General features: G+C 45.0%; 1 long non-coding RNA gene and 1 pseudogene across 1 annotated transcript; one reads left to right on the plus strand and one right to left on the minus strand.

Annotated features, from left to right (window-relative positions):
* Positions 1–2,716: 2,716 nt before the first annotated feature.
* Positions 2,717–4,750, minus strand: LOC116081067 (annotated as a pseudogene).
* Positions 4,751–6,991: 2,241 nt separating this feature from the next.
* Positions 6,992–14,828, plus strand: LOC116080129. Its single transcript, XR_004114322.1, has 3 exons — positions 6,992–7,029; positions 14,565–14,635; positions 14,772–14,828. It is a non-coding gene; the product is annotated as an uncharacterized LOC116080129 (long non-coding RNA).
* The last annotated feature ends 811 nt before the right edge of the window (positions 14,829–15,639 follow it).

Here is a 15,639-nt window from a genome sequence, read left to right on the forward strand (position 1 = left end):
TCTGTGTTTTCCTGACAGTTTTGCTGGCTCATTCTATTTTACTTGAATAACCTTTTTTTTTTTTTTTTTTTAAATTGGCATATGCCCTGGTTTGCTTTCTGCTACTGGGATAGACACCATGACCAAAGGCAACTTGGGAAGAAAAAGATATATCTCTCTCCTCCTCCTCCTCCTCCTCCTCCTCCTCCTCTTCCTCCTCCTCCTTCTTCTTCTTCTTCTTCTTCTCTCTCTCTCTCTCTCTCTCTCTCTCTCTCTCTCTCCTTTATCTGTATTTACTTCATGCCAAATTTATTCCCCTGTCTTTAGTTTCTTCTGGGATATCTTTTTCTTCTGTGCAACCTCCTCTTCCGGCCTTGGGACAATTTGGTCCTCTTGAAGTGAGGATCATCTCAATGTGGCTGGGGGTGTCATGTGTGAGTTAATCTGGTCATGAGCTCTGTAAGTTTACTGGTACATCTTAGGTGTTTTGTTGGACTAAGAGAACCTACATCTAAACCCTTGTGTTCTGTACCAGAAAACTTGGTAAGGCTAAGTGGGTCTGAGACCCTGGCACCCAGGCACCCACCTGAGATGGTAGGCATCTCCCTGCTCTCTGCTAGATTCCTGGCCTGGAACATGTAACCACACTATCCACAATGGTCACCTTGCCTAGAATAGAATACTCCATGCTAATGAGGTATCTTGAGGCCCCGAGGGTTTAGTCAATAAGCTTCCCTTCCTGGACATTCCTTCCTGCAAAAAGTATTTAATTTCTGGTCACCCTGAGAAGGTGGTATGCACCCATTTCCCATGATGGACAACCAATAAACAGTTTGGAACCAAGAACTGTCTCTTTCATCAAGAACCACTGTGGAGAACGTGGAGAAGGCCTTTGACTACAGAGCTGCACCATTTAAGCCTCCCACAGATGGTCCCTCTGTACTCTCAGGCAACCACTACCAAGCTAAGGGCAATTGCCAATGAGCTAAGCCAGAGTTCCCATTCCCCTGGCCCCGGGCTCTTCATAGTCCTTAGCCCACATGCCCCCAACTCTGTCCCCAACTCCCCACTACCCAGCTATACCTGAAGTCTAGGAGTTTGGGAGCCCGGTCCCAGCCTGGTTGAGGCCCGTGGACTCCCAACCTTTTCTTCTAGACTCTGGTATGTGGTTTTCCAGCAGCGACTGGATGCCCGGGAGCTTGGGGAACCCCAGCTTCCACCTACAAACATCCTAGGTTTTGTTTCCCCACCCCCTGAGTCCAGCATCTGACAGAGGCAGCACAGGGTAAATGCAGTCTGTGCATTTCGTCTCCCCAGCAGTGTTTCTCACACCTCAGTAGTAGAGCAGAACACAGACCCTACACAATTCTCTACATTTTTTTTAATACAACAGGTTGCAGACCTTTTATTAAATCTTTAAAATAAAAAGTATTGCTAACAGTACGAACACTGCAGTTTTCTATCTCCACCGTTTTGCACAATGAACACCCTACTCATTTGGAAAAACAAACACTAAAGTTCCCAGCCCCTCAAATGATCCATTAAGTCCTGTGCTATTTCATCTCTCATAACAGTGAAACATTGATAACGGGTTGGGAACACTGTGGACTAGATGAATCTTTACAGTGTACTGCCATAAGCTTCGCCTCTACAGTACTGACATTTCATTGTTACAACTAGCCTAGAACTCAAGGTTCAAATCTCACTTGGTTTCTGCTAGTCCCAAATATTTTTCCTTTTAAATAAGAAAAGTTTTTTTTAACTTTTAAATTCTGAAAAATTCAATGGTTATTACTTGCACTAGAGGGTTGAGGGGGTGTATGTGAAATAAGGGTTGATTCAAACAAACAAGGGTTGATTCAAAACTGACACCTAAAATCACAACCTGTACAGACACTCATTTCCAAGGAAACACAGGGAAGAGAGCGGCACCAAAGTCATAAAACTTGTGCGACAAGCACAAATCACTTTGGTTCCTAAAGCCAAATATGAGGAGAAACAGGCAGAAAAGAGGACAAAATGGTGAAAACATACAATCAGTGGGATTTTTTTCTCTGTATCAATGATTTAGTTATAAATATAGATTATCAGTCCTCTTTCTATATAGGTAACAAATGTCAAACTCACTACCATGAAATTTCTAAAGCTGACTCTTTCACATTCGTTAAAAAAGGTAAAAAAAAAAAAAAAAAAAAAAAAAAAATCACACACTTTCCCCTTTCAGTTTAAGCTCTGAACTGAAATACACGGACAACAGCTGGTCCTAACTTCTATAAAAAGTTAAAACATGTCAAGCTCCTTTCCCAATATAAAGAGCTACATAATTTTATCACATCTGCCTTGAATTTAGGCATAAGAAAAACTCAAAAGGAAAGGAAGGCTAGAGGAAGGGAAGGTTACAAAGGAGAGATAAGACCAGCAGATGAAATACTTGGAAAAACTCAAATCTGACCTTCAGGTATGGGAAATACCCCAAAGGAGACAACGCACAGGATCTACCGTATTAAGAATCATCAAAACAGTATGCAAAGGTCAAGTGCTTGTCTGCTGGAAAACGGAAGGGTAGTGATGCAGTCCACGATTCCTTTTGGACCCTAAAACAGGGGCTCATTTCAAAGTCGTAACTCTCTTACTGCAATTTTCTCTTGGTCATCTTTAGAAAACGATAGTTTGCTTGTTTTTCCTCCATGTGATGCAGACTGTCTCTTTACACCTCTCAGAGTAACAATTTCCTGTATTAAAAGGCTTCTTTTAGAAAATGGATAAGGGAATAGGAGGCCTCAGTGACAAGTAAGGGGTTACTCTTCATTGCTTCCTTAGCTGCTGGAATCAGTGGTGTCTGTGGGGGTCCGGCCAGCGGAGCCCACATTATCGTGGGTGGTCTCGGACTGGAGATTATTGAGAACCTGTGGAAACAAGCGGGTGGGGAAGACAAAGAGACGACACCAAGAAAACTTTATCAAGGTGTATCTTTACTTGGGAAAACTGGGTATATATAGCAAAAGGCAGAATCGGAACCAAAACAATCTAGTTTTTTAACATAGATGTGATAGCAGGCATAGAAGCACAACAGTCTGTATACACAACAAACTTCAAACGGAATTCTGGCAGAAGCAGGCTGAGCATGCAGGTGGGCAGCCTCAGTCCGGCCTGGGCTGTGGCACTCTTTCGCTTTCAAAACTGTCCAGGCTGAGGGGAGGGAGTCCACAGGTGTCAAGCTAGATAATGGCTTGGCCAGTTTCATGCAAGGATGCTGTAACTGTTCTTTGGCTGAACCCCTTTTCTCCACATCCATTTCCAAACACCGATTTAAGAAATCTCAAAATATTGGGGAAAGTTTCTCTGGATTCTGAAGTCCTGGAGTTCTATTTGTTGCTATCAGGTATAACGCCTGTAAAGGACTTTCACTGAGGCATGGAGGGTCTCCTTCAGCCATCTTGATAGCCATGATGTCCAGAGACCATATGTCAACTTTGGGACCACAGGCTTGCTGTGTAACCCCCTGGTACCATCCAGCATGGCATTCAACCAGAGTACTGCATTTGCTCTGTTCAGGGGTGATCTAGGCACAGAAACCCAAATTAGTAAGTTTAACTGAGCCTTCCATTCCCAAAAGCACTTTGTCCCTTTTGATGTCTCTGTGGATCACTTGATTAGCATGTAAAAACTCCAACGCCTGTAAACACTCTCGGCATACGGCTGCAATCTGCACTTGGTCCATGCAGGTTCCCTTACCTCAGCGAGGGACCCACCAGCCAGGTACTCCATTACCACAGACAACTCATCTCCTACCAGGTAGCTGTCCAAGAAGGTAACTATGTTGGGATTCTTTAACTCTTTCATCACTAGAATTTCATTAATGGTCAATTCCTTCTTTGGTTGTCTCTGTAAATTAATCTGCTTGATAGGGGACTAGGGAGATGGCTCAGTGGGTAAGAGCACTGACTGCCCTTCTGAAAGTCCTGAGTGCAAGTCTCAGCAACCACATGGTGGCTTGCAACCATCAGTAATGAGATCTGACGCCCTCTTCTGGTGTGTCTGAAGACAGCTGCCGTATACTTATTTATAATAATAAATAAATTTTGAGTTGGAGCGAGTGGGGCCGACCAGAGTGAGCAGGGTTGACTGGAGGGAACAGAGGTCCTAAATTCAATTCCCAGTAACCACATGAAGGCTCACAACCATCTGTATAGCTACAGTGTACTCATATACATAAAAATAAATAAATTAATTAAAAAAATTTTTTTTGCTTGATAGCAACCTTTTGCCCCAGGGCCACATCTGTTGCAGCAAAAACTGTACCAGAAGCCCCTTGCCCAATTTTTTTCATATCTAGAGCATTTTTTCTTAGGGTCCCCTATGCTCACAATAGTTCTTAATTTCTCCATAATCTTTTCATTGGTCATTGTGGCTTTCATTTTCTGTTTGTCTGAAGACTTGGCACAACTTTCAACATTAAAATCATCAACTGGGACAGGAATGGGGTCAATGACAGACCATGTATAAATTGATTTTATACAATGACAGGAGGTGGAGCATCTTCACCATCATCGTCTTCCTGTGACACTACAGCTGACATCTCTGACCCCTAGTGTTCAACGCTGGTGTTCCAGAAGGGAAGCCATCTTTCTCAGGAGGAATGAAACTCAGGTACTTCTGTTTCATAGTGTTGGAGCTGTAGATCTTTAAGACATCCAGCACAACCTGATGTCTTCTGCTTGAGTTTGGTAATGTTGGAGGTCTGCAACAGCTGCACCCATTGTTCTGGCATGCCAGGTTCAGAGGTTCAGTCCAGTATCATCAAGGTGAAAACATGGCAGCATCCAGACAGACATGGAGCAGGAGGAGCTGAGAGTTCTACATCTTCATCTGAAGGCTGCTAGCAGAATACTCAATTCTCCACATTTTTAATCTGCAGCAAAAATTCAGCACTCTTTCTTGGCCATCAGCCGTGTCCAGCACCACTGTTTGGCTGGGCACATCTTAGGACTCCATCACTCTACTGCCAGAAGGGCACACTGCTTCTTTCTTTTTTTGTTTTGTTTTGTTTTTTGAGACAGGGTACTGCTTCTTTAAAGTGACATCCTTCAGACACTTGGTGGCTTTTCTGATATGCATACTCTTGATGGCCAGGGCAGTTTCACAGGTATTCTTAAAGTTTGAAGAATTGAACTTCTTGATTTGCATGGTTTTGTAGGGTTTTCTGAGTCAAGAGAGTAGCAAAGCATCACCTCAGGCTGCTTACAGGAAGAGCAAAAAGGCTTGTTTCATCTTCTGCTTTCAAACGACAGTCCATCAAAGAGGAGAGCCAAGGCATGAACTCAAGGCTTGAAACAGAAACCATTGAAGGATTGCTGCTCACTGGCCAGTTCCCACGTTCATGGTGAGCTACCTTTCTTATGCAGCCTACTCCCACTCAACTAGTCATGGTACCACCCACAGTGGAATACCCGGCTGGACCACATCAGGAAAATGCCTCAGGTCAATCTGAGAGAGGCAATATCTCTATTGAGTTTCCCTCCTTTCCAAGTGTGTCAAGATGACAACTGACATTAACTAAGACGTCTTGCCACCCCCCTTATCTAAAGAGTATCACTTTAGCCGGGCAGTGGTAGCGCATGCCTTTAATCCCAGCACTTGGGAGGCAGAGGCAGGTGGATTTCTGAGTTCTAGGCCAGCCTGGTCTACAGAGTGAGTTCCAGGACAGCCAGGGCTACACAGAGAAAACCTGTCTCGAAAAAAACCAAAAAAAAAACCAAAAAAAAAAAAAAAGAGTATCACTTTAAACTAACCTTTCCTTTCTTAGTTATTCTCATGATCTCCTGTGAGTATCATAATATAAAATGCAACTTTAAAAGTCCCACAGTTAAGGTTTGGGATTTAGCTCAGTAGAGCGCTTGCCTACCAATGGCAAGGCCCTGGGTTCAGTCCTCAGTTCTGAGAAAAAAAAAAAAAAAAGAAGTCCTACAGTCTTTAAACATTTTAACACTTTAAAGCTGGGCATAGTGGCATCTTGCTTTCAATCTCAATATTCTAGAGGCAGAGGCATCTCTCCTCACAGAGGAATCTCTGAGTCTGAAGCCAGCCTAGTCTACATAGTGAGTTCCAGGAAAGCCAAGGATACAAAATAAAAACTTATCTCAAAAAGCAACATTTCAACACTTAAAAAGTTCTGTTTCCCAACTCTAACCTCCTGTGAACATCAAAGACAAGTTACATACTTTCTTACTCCAAAGTGAAGAGCTAGGGTTTAGGAACAATCAGATTAAAGCAAAACCCAAAACTACTGCAGTGTAAATCAAATCACGTAGTTCAGATCAGATCCTGTAGCCCTGCATGATGATGTGATGTGCATACCGTACACTGGGCTGATACACTGGACTGATACTGACGGATGGAAGACTTCGACACCCTGCTGGCCCCACAGCAGTTCCTTAAAGTGAAGAATGCCTTCTGGATTTGTTGGTTTTGTTTTTGTGACTGAACGAAACAAGAAAATAAAAGGAGAACATGGCTACTGCTGAAGTATGGCGAAGATTTTTATTGTAGATATAGGGGAGGGAGAACATCAGAGGTGTCATGTCCTATGAAAAAGAAAAAGAAGCCCGGGGTTATGTTTGGTAGAGGCACGTGGTATGGTGTGGGGGAAGGTGGTGCCTCTGCGGGTCCATGCTGGGGCAACCCTTCCCCCTGAGGTACCAGCCACAGGAAGGTATAGATAGAACAGAGTTAATTTAGGACGTGGGGAGGGGAGTTGAGAAGGTAGTAGAGGAGGGAAAGGGAGAGAGAAGGAGAGAGAAAGAGACAGAGGGAGAGGAAGAGAGAAGTAGATGCCAGCCATGAACACGTGGAGGAAGGAAGGGGGAAGGGAATGGGGAGAGAAGGGACAGAGAGGGAAGAACGAAAGATAATAAGAACAAGAGCAAGAGAGTGGGGGCAGGGGATCAAGCAGTCCCTTTTATAGTGAGTCGGCACACCTGCCTGTTGCCAGGTAACTGTGGGGCGGAGCCTAGAAGAAATGCCAAGAAGAGGAGCCACACACCAAGAGAGGTAGCCAGGCCAAGAGGCTATTTGAGCTGCATAGATACAGGGATCGGGTTGGAGGAAGAGAAGTGGAAGATCAGCCGCTGACAGGGGTTTAGGGAAGCGGGTGGGGTGAAGAGCGCTGGGAGGAGCCACAGGTACTGCAGGAGCCTTCTCCCGGGTTTCTTTGCGATTTTAACAAAGACAAGGTTTCACGCCATAGTCCGGTAAAGCCTTGATTCTGCCTCAACCTCTGAGTACTGGTGTGAACTCACCAAGCTAAGCCTTAGTGTTGTGATTCCGGCGTTTAAACGCTACAGACAAAAAGTAAGCAAGGCTTCAATAGTACTAACCATCTGGATTCAGAAATGTGCTGGTCCCTTTAAAGCATAACAATTTACGTGACTGAGTTGGGGGGGGTCACAATATTGTCATCCGGTGCTTCTAATGTTGACTTCGATAAGTGAGTATTAGCGTAGAAGAGGGTCTGAGAAAACAGCAAAATGTTCGGGGTGCTGTCTGCTTAAGGCAGTTTGGATCTGTCTGGCTTATCTGTTTGAGTTCACCTTTTCTTCTGAGAACTCCGCATGTAACAGAAAAAAAAAAGAAAAAAAGAAAAAAAAAACGGAAACAAAGTAAAGGCTTATGACAGCTATGTGTTTGTTTTGGGAATCTCAGGATCACTACATTTAAAGCAAGAAAAGCAACTTGGCCACTCTATAGTCAGAAAGACCCTGAGCTGCCAGGACCTGACAAAAACCTTGTCTTACCAGACAGGTCTAGGGAGGACACTGAAATCTACTTTGTTTCCTCAGCTGTGAAAGAGGGTAGGGCTGCCAGTGCCCTCCATGTTCTGGGGAAACAGAACACCCAAGAGAACCTGGGGAGGTGAGGCTTTAGGGATGGGGTGTGCGTGGGTAAGTGGCACAGGGGTGGGGGTCGGGGTCGGGGGCAAATGGCCATGGTCCAGTTGAGTTTGCTTGGCTCCTTGCAGCTTCAACAGTTTGGCCGTGGAAAACAATGCTGAGGCCAGGAGTGAAATCCTGACAATAAAACAACGGTTAGATCAAATCAGCAATAGGATTCCTCCACAGTGCTTTCATTTTCGTGACCCAGTGTGGCCTAGAAAAAAACGGTCCCACTTTTAAGTGGCTGCGGCCCAGGAAGAAATGCTTACAATGAGCCTGGAGGGATAATATTAATGTAACAATAATACTATTAGCAGGAGCTGCCATCCATTGGGCTCATCACTCCAGGCTCCTGAACTACCACACTTTGGTTTTGTGGTTGTTGTTGTTTGTTTGTTTGTTTGTTTGAGACAAGGTTTCTCTGTGTAGTGCCGGCTGTCCTGGAACTCCCTCTGTAGACCAGGCTGGCCTCGAACTCAGAAATCCGCCTGCCTCTGCCTCCCAAGTGCTGGGATTAAAGGTGTGCACCACCATCACCCGGCTAGAACAGTGTTCTTAAGGAACTGTGTGGATCTCCCTTTTCCTCGGGGGTCATTGGCTACCAGCACACAAGGGCAAAGGGAACGGAAGCACCAAGCCGGGTTCTTCAGACCAGAGGGAAGAGCTGAGCAGGACTTAAGTGCTGAATCATGAGGCGTTTGCAGGAGGCTCTCGGCAGGGTCATGGTCCAGATAAGGCCAGGCACCTGTGCTCAGAGACGCTCTCCAAGTAAGGTTATGCAAATAAAGGGAAGCCCCACTGAAACTGGGAGCCCTCCATTTTGCACCCGAGTTTGGAGAGCTATCCAGACATAGTGGGCAGAGACCTTCATAGCCAGATTCTCCGGCAGGACTGCAGCCAAGGCCTCATAACCTCTTGCCCTTGAAAGCATTGCTTTCTAGCCAGCAGCACACTGTGCTCCTGTCTCCTGAACTAAGTAAGGTTTCCTGGGAAACATAACTACAACACTGTCCTTGCTCCTAATGGCACTTCACTGAGAGTTGTCCCTGCTCCATGGAGTTCCAGCCTGACCCAGTCTCCTAAATCCCTAGTCTTGGAAACCCGTCTCCCCACTAACTCCTCCATGATGGGCTGTCCCTCCTTTACCATGTGTATTTCCTTCTCACCAGGTTAATAACACTAACTTCATTGTACTGTAAGCACAGGTCCTTGTCCATTTCCTGTTGCTAATTGCAACAACAAAAGCTAGGCAGCTTACAAAGACAAGAGGCCCATTAGGTTCATGGTTCAGCCCCTGGGTCAAGGGGCTCCTTCTGATAATATTCTTTCTTGGTGGAAAGTCCTGAGGTGGCACCAAGCATGACATGGCAAGAGACAGGCAGTGTTCCAGAGGCCTCGCCAAAGCAGTTTTATGATTAGCTCATCTTTGAGATAACCCACAAAAGCATCAACTGCTTGAACAGATGAAGCCGCTCTTGCTCTGGTTTTGTTGTTGTTTGTTTTTGAGACAAGGTTTCTCTGTGAAGCCCTGACTGTGCTGGAACTTGCTCTGTAGACCAGGCTGTCCTCAAATTCAGAGATCCACCTGCCTCTGCCTCCCGAGTTGAGTTCTGGTTTTAAAGGAATGTAATGAATCCATTTTAGAGAACTTCAATGTCTCATCATTTTTAGACAGGGTCTAACCTCAGATAGTCTGGAATTCTCTATGTAGAGCAGGCCGGCCTCAAACTCACATAAATTTGCTTGTCTCTGTGTGTTCTCAGCTCTCACCTTTTTAAAACAATTACAATTTATTTATTTATGTGTGTGGGCTCAAATATACCAGGTATGTACATGAAGAGGTCAGAGGACAACTTGTAGAAGCTATGTGAGTGTAGGTAACTGAATTCTGGTCATCGGGCTTGGTGGCATCTCAAAAGTCCAGGTCTTGTTTCTTAGTGTCTCATAATGGGAGTTAAAACCCCAGAAGTATACTCCAGTTGGCCTTTTTCTTTTACTTTTTTCTTTCTTTTTCTCTTCCTTCCTTCCTTTCTTTTCTTTTTCAGTTTGTTGTTGTTGGTTGTGAGTGTTTTGTTGTTGGTTTTTTTTTTTTTTTTTTTTTTTTTTTTTTTTTTTTTTTTTTGTTTTTGTTTTTTTTTGAGACAGGGTTTCTCTGTATAACCCTGGCTGTCCTGGAACTCACTCTGTAGACCAGGCTGGCCTCGAACTCAGAAATCCACCTGCCTCTGCTTCCCAAGTGCTGAGGTTAAAGGCGCCACCACCGCCCGGCAAATAAGTACACTGTAGCTGTCTTCAGACAGCACCAGAAGAGGGCATCAGATCTCATTACAGGTGGTTGTAAGCCACCATGTGGTTGCTGGGATTTGAACTCAGGACCTTCAGAAAAGCTGTCGGTGCTCTTACCTGCTGAGCCATCTCACCAGCCCCCTTGTTGTTGGTTTTTTATCTGTTTGTTTGATTGATTGTTTTGTAGCCCTGGCTGGCTGTCCTGGAACTTGCTCTTTAGACGAGGCTGACCCAGAACTCACTCAAAAATCTTGCCTCTGCTGGAATTAAAAGCATGCTCCACCATACCCACCTGCCGCGCCTTCTTCTTCTTCTTCTTCTTCTTCTTCTTCTTCTTCTTCTTCTTCTTCTTCTTCTTCTTCTTCTTCTCCTTCTCCTTCTTCCTCTTCCTCTTGCTCTTCCTCCCTCCTCCTCTTCCTCCTCCTCTTCCTCCTCTTCTTCAAATGGAGAAAAAAAAATTATTTTGAGAGTCCTACAGAAAGGATTCTGTCTTCGTTAGACTTCATGCACCTATGGGATATGTCTCACCTCTGCGATGTACCACGCTGCTTTATTCATGTTTAAGATGAAGATTCTGAAGTCATCTGTCCGCATCACATGGCTAGCAAATGGTAGAGCCTGGTTCTGCAGCCTGACCACCCACCAATAGCAGCCACCGTTGACTGACCTTTTCCCACCTAGACGGTTCATCTCTACAGCCTCTGGGTTAGGAACGTGAGAGCAGGATAGATTCAGGATTGTGAGATGGCTTTGGAGAGATCAGTACTGCAGGGGGAGAACCCATGCACTGAGCCGCTGCTGTCTGTCTGTCACTGAGTGTGAAGGAATCCAACCATCAGGCAGCTTTCCATACAGATAGCTGGGAAGAACTGGCTGCCATTGTGGGTGTGAATATAACTTGGATACTTAGAGCAGTGACTTGAAACCTGGACCTAGGTCAAAATTTTGCTACAAAGTAGGAGATGCTTTTTAAAAAAAGAAAAAAAAAATCAGGCTGGCGAGATGGCTGGCGAGGTGGCTCAGCGGGTAGGAGTGCTGACTGCTCTTTCGAAGGTCCCGAGTTTGGATCCTGACAACCACGTGGTGGCTCACAACCACCTGTAATGAGATCGGACGCCCTCTTCTGGTGCGTCTGAAGACAGCTGCAGTAAATTACATGGGAGCGAGCAGGGCGGCAGAAGTCCCGAGTGCAACAGCAGCCACACACATGATGGCTCATGGCCATCTGTACAGCTACTGTGTACTCATGCACATAAAGTAAATAAAATAAATCTTTTAAAAAAAAAGCAAGGAGTGGGGATGGAATAAAAAAAGGAAGCTAAGAATGCCAGGCCCGAAGTACCGCATGTCTTTAATCCCTGCACTCAGCAGGCAGAGGCAGGTGGATCCCTGATCTACAGAGTGAGCTCCAGGACAGCCAGGACATAGAGAAACCCTGTCTCAAAACAAACAAACAAAGGAACAAAATTGAAAAAAAAAAAAGAATAAAAACAAAAGTAAGGCAAAGGGCGTGGACGGCTCAGCCTTGAGAGAGCTAGCTGCCTCCGTTGAGGACGTGAGTTGCTTCCCAGCATACACCTCCAACTCTTCACAACTGCCTGTGACTCCAGCTCCTGGGGATCTGACATCATCTGAGCATACACATAAACAAACAAACAAACAAAAACATCCAAAACAATAACAAAGCCAAACAACTAAGGCAAAGTGTTGTCTCTTGGCAGAGGTGTTTTGCTTCTTTCTGTGTTTTGTGAATTGGTCTCATTGCAGTCCAGGCAGGTCTAGAACTCACTAGAACTCAAGGATGGCCTTGAACCTTTGATCCTCCTGCCTCTGACTTCCAATTACAGGCCTATACTACCACACCTAGTGTAGGAGTTGCTGGGGGTTGAACACAGGGTTTCATGCATGCTAAACAAGCATTCTATCAATGGAACGATGTGCCCAGCCCTAGGGGAGACACATTTTTAAAATTACTTTACTTTTATGTACATTGGTGTTTTGCTTGCATGTATTTCTGTATGAGGGTGTCAGATCCCCTGGAATTGCAGACAGTTGTGAGCTGCCATGTGTGGTTGCTGGGAATTGAACTCAGGTCCTATGGCAGAGTAGCCAGTGCTTTTAGCTGCTGAGCCATCTCTCCAGCCCCATGAGAAGACACATTCTGAAGGAGAAAGTATACGGTATATTGGATTGTGAAGACTGAACTGGGAAAAGTGTAAAATAGCACATTAGTGATTTCGTATCTGTTAGAATTTAGCTGCAAAGATCGGAGTACCTTGGTAGGTCTGGGCCGAGGAATGCAGAAAGGTACCCCACCAAGGTTCTCTGCATTCCGCCCCTAAATCCTAACAACACTGTTTATATGTCGAAGTGATACTATTTTGGATATATTTATTTAATTATGTTAGGGTCCAGGAGTGGCCCCACAAACCACGTGAACACTGATCTCAATCAGACAGGGATGGGTTTTTGAAGGCACACCCCCAAGACTGATCGGTCAGTCTGTAACCCAGACTTCAGGAGCTGAGGCTACAACCCTGAACATTTCTCAGGGCCAGCTTATAAAGGCTAAAATTCACAGTGGGCCCATACGCAGGTGCAGGAAGTGCTGCCCAGTGGTCAGCTCTGACTCAAGCTACTTTGGCTAGCTAGCTGGAACAGTTCTAACCGATCTTTATTCTGATTGATCCCAAGTGGAGCTTAATGGTTGTCGAATTTCAAGATTAACAAACCTCAGAACATAATAGGGTATGTGGTCACCATAACCCTGTTCTGAGTCAAGTTATCTTTCAGTGTTATTGACTGACAGGCATATTACATCAATAGTACGAAATAGCTGGTGGGTGTGAACAAAATGGCTACAGATATGCTGGGTGGGCAGGCCTGGAAGCAAAATGACTATAGTTATTTCTAAGAAGTCATGCTAGGGAACCAGTTTAGAGAAGTAGACTTCAACAATTAAAATATAATTTTTAAATGAATTCCACCTGTTTAAATTTTACCTTTTAAGAATAGAATCACTAGGAGATCTTATACCTGTGTCTTGTGTTTTTTTGTTTTGTTTTGGTTTGGTTTGGTTTTTTTGGTTTTTTGAGACAGGGTTTCTCTGTATATCCCTGGCTGTCCTGGATCTCACTCTGTAGACCAGACTGGCCTCGAACTCAGAAATCCACCTGCCTCTGCCTCCCAAGTGCTGGGATTAAAGGCGTGCGCCACCACCGCCCGGCTGTGTCTTGTGTTCTTATTTCTACTGGACAGTGCTGGTTTAGGTAATCACTGTTCGGCTAGAGACACTTTTTTAAAAGCATCTGAGAAATGTCGAGTTAATGGTTACTAGAAGCTCCTCAGGACTGGGTAAAGGTCCTTGGGCTTCTCCCAGGACCACAGCTAGCAAGGGGAGTGTCCCCCATAAAGGCTTCTTTAGCCCGTTCAATGCCTGTTAGAGTCTAGCCTTACTATTTTGTACCTGTGATGCCAGAGACGGGAGCGTCACAAGTTCAAGGGTAACCTGGGCTACATAGTGAGACCCTGTTTCAAAACCAAACAACGAAACCAGCCTAGCAGGAGATTGCTCAAGTCCTTCACTAGGAAGACAAAGGTCCCATTCAGACCGTGAGTTCTACTCTGGCTGGGATCTGGGACAGTGTTAATCTGTTGGCATGGGTTAAGGAAGGCCCAGATACTACATTGTCGACTGGACTGAACCTGCTACTTCTCTGAGTTTCAGAAGCATTGACTTAGAAGGGGCTCTCAGTTGGGCATGATGCTGTATACACTCTTGTAAGCACTTGGGACAGAGGGCAGAAGGATCAGGAGTTCAAAGTCCCTTGATGTAGTGAGTCTGAGATTAGCTTGGGATACATGAAACTGCCTCTAAAAAGAAAAAGAAAAAAGAAAAAAAAAAGGTGCTTGCTTAGGCTTATTATAATCTTGGCAGTAAAGACATGCCTTCGGGCCATGTGCTTACAGCATGACCCACTGTAGGGTCAGGATGGGTGTGAGGACAGGGCCCTGCACTCTCCCTGGGGACTCTCATCACTTTCACTTCACTTCTCCTGTAGTTGAGTTTCGCTCAGTGGCCCAGGCAGGTGGGCTTCTATTCTTTCTGTTTACCTGTTCTTTTTTTGTTTGTTTGTTTGTTTGTTTGTTTTTTGAGACAGGGTTTCTCTGTGTAGCCCTGGCTGTCCTGGAACTCACTCTGTAGACCAGGCTGGCCTCGAACTCAGAAATCAGCCTGCCTCTGCCTCCCAAGTGCTGGGATTGAAGGCGTGCGCCACCACCGCCCGGCTATTTACCTGTTCTTTAAGAAAAAATTGAAAAAGGATTTAAAAAAAAAAAAAAAGAACATACCTTTTCCTCACATTTTAGGTTGACATCTAGAACTTTAAGTCATCAATATGAAGAATTACAGCTATGGGACTGGAGAGATGGCTCAGGAGGTAAGAGCACTGGTTCCTCTTCCAGAGGATCCAGGTTTGATTCCTGGAGCTGGTGCCTTATGGCCTTCTTTTTGGAATCAAGCCGGGTTCTTAAATGGAGGTAAAGGGGGTTTATGTTGTCCTTTCACCCTCTTAGGACTCCTGAGAAGATCAGATGAGATGAATCAGTGAGATCAAATGGACAGAATCTGGCATGCAGCTGAATGTTACAAGGTACACATAGGTAATGATTAGACTACCTTCTTGCGACAGGCATAGTGAAGAAACTCAGCGTGACTCAGGCAGATAATTAGGCTCACATATCTGCCAATGCCGAGCCTTGGTGCTGGGAGGTAGATGGGAAGGCTTGTACCACTCTGCTAGGAAGTAAACGAGTGATTGCAAGTTGTACACTAGGCTCTATATGGATCTAGGCCAACTGAAGTTGAGTTTCTCGTTTATTCAACACCTGCGATGCCAGCTATTGAGGTCAGTCTGCCCTGTCATAAGTTACTTCATACTGCTTAAAGCAGTGTTTTGTTGGACTGTGAATTTTATAAACTTTTCACCCCATTCTGAGGATGAAGGAAGAAAGGAATAGTATTGATTGTCAACTTGACAGGCTCTAAAACCAAATGGGAGTTGTGCTTTGGGCATGCCCATGAGGGATTTTCTTGATAATGTTAATTGAGGCAGGAAGACTTGCCCTCTATGGGTGTCACCAGTCCTTGGTTGGAATCCTGGACCGTGTAAGAGGAGAAAGGGAGCTGATGGGCAACACACAGCCATTCATCACTTTCTGCTTCGGGATTGTTGATGTTCTGTGACCAGCTACTTCAAGTCCTGCTGCCTTGACTTCCCTGCTGTGATGGACTGTACCTTTGAATTGTGAGAATAAAACTTTTCTCCCTTAAGCTGTTCTGTCAAAGCATTTTTATCACAGCAAAAAGAAAAGAAACTTGGGGCTGGAGAGATGGCTCAGAGATTAAGAGAGTTGGCTGTTCTTCCAGAAGTCTTGAGTTCAA

The sequence above is a fragment of the Mastomys coucha genome, unplaced genomic scaffold, assembly GCF_008632895.1.
Source record: "Mastomys coucha isolate ucsf_1 unplaced genomic scaffold, UCSF_Mcou_1 pScaffold6, whole genome shotgun sequence".
Classification (NCBI taxonomy): Eukaryota; Metazoa; Chordata; class Mammalia; order Rodentia; family Muridae; genus Mastomys; species Mastomys coucha.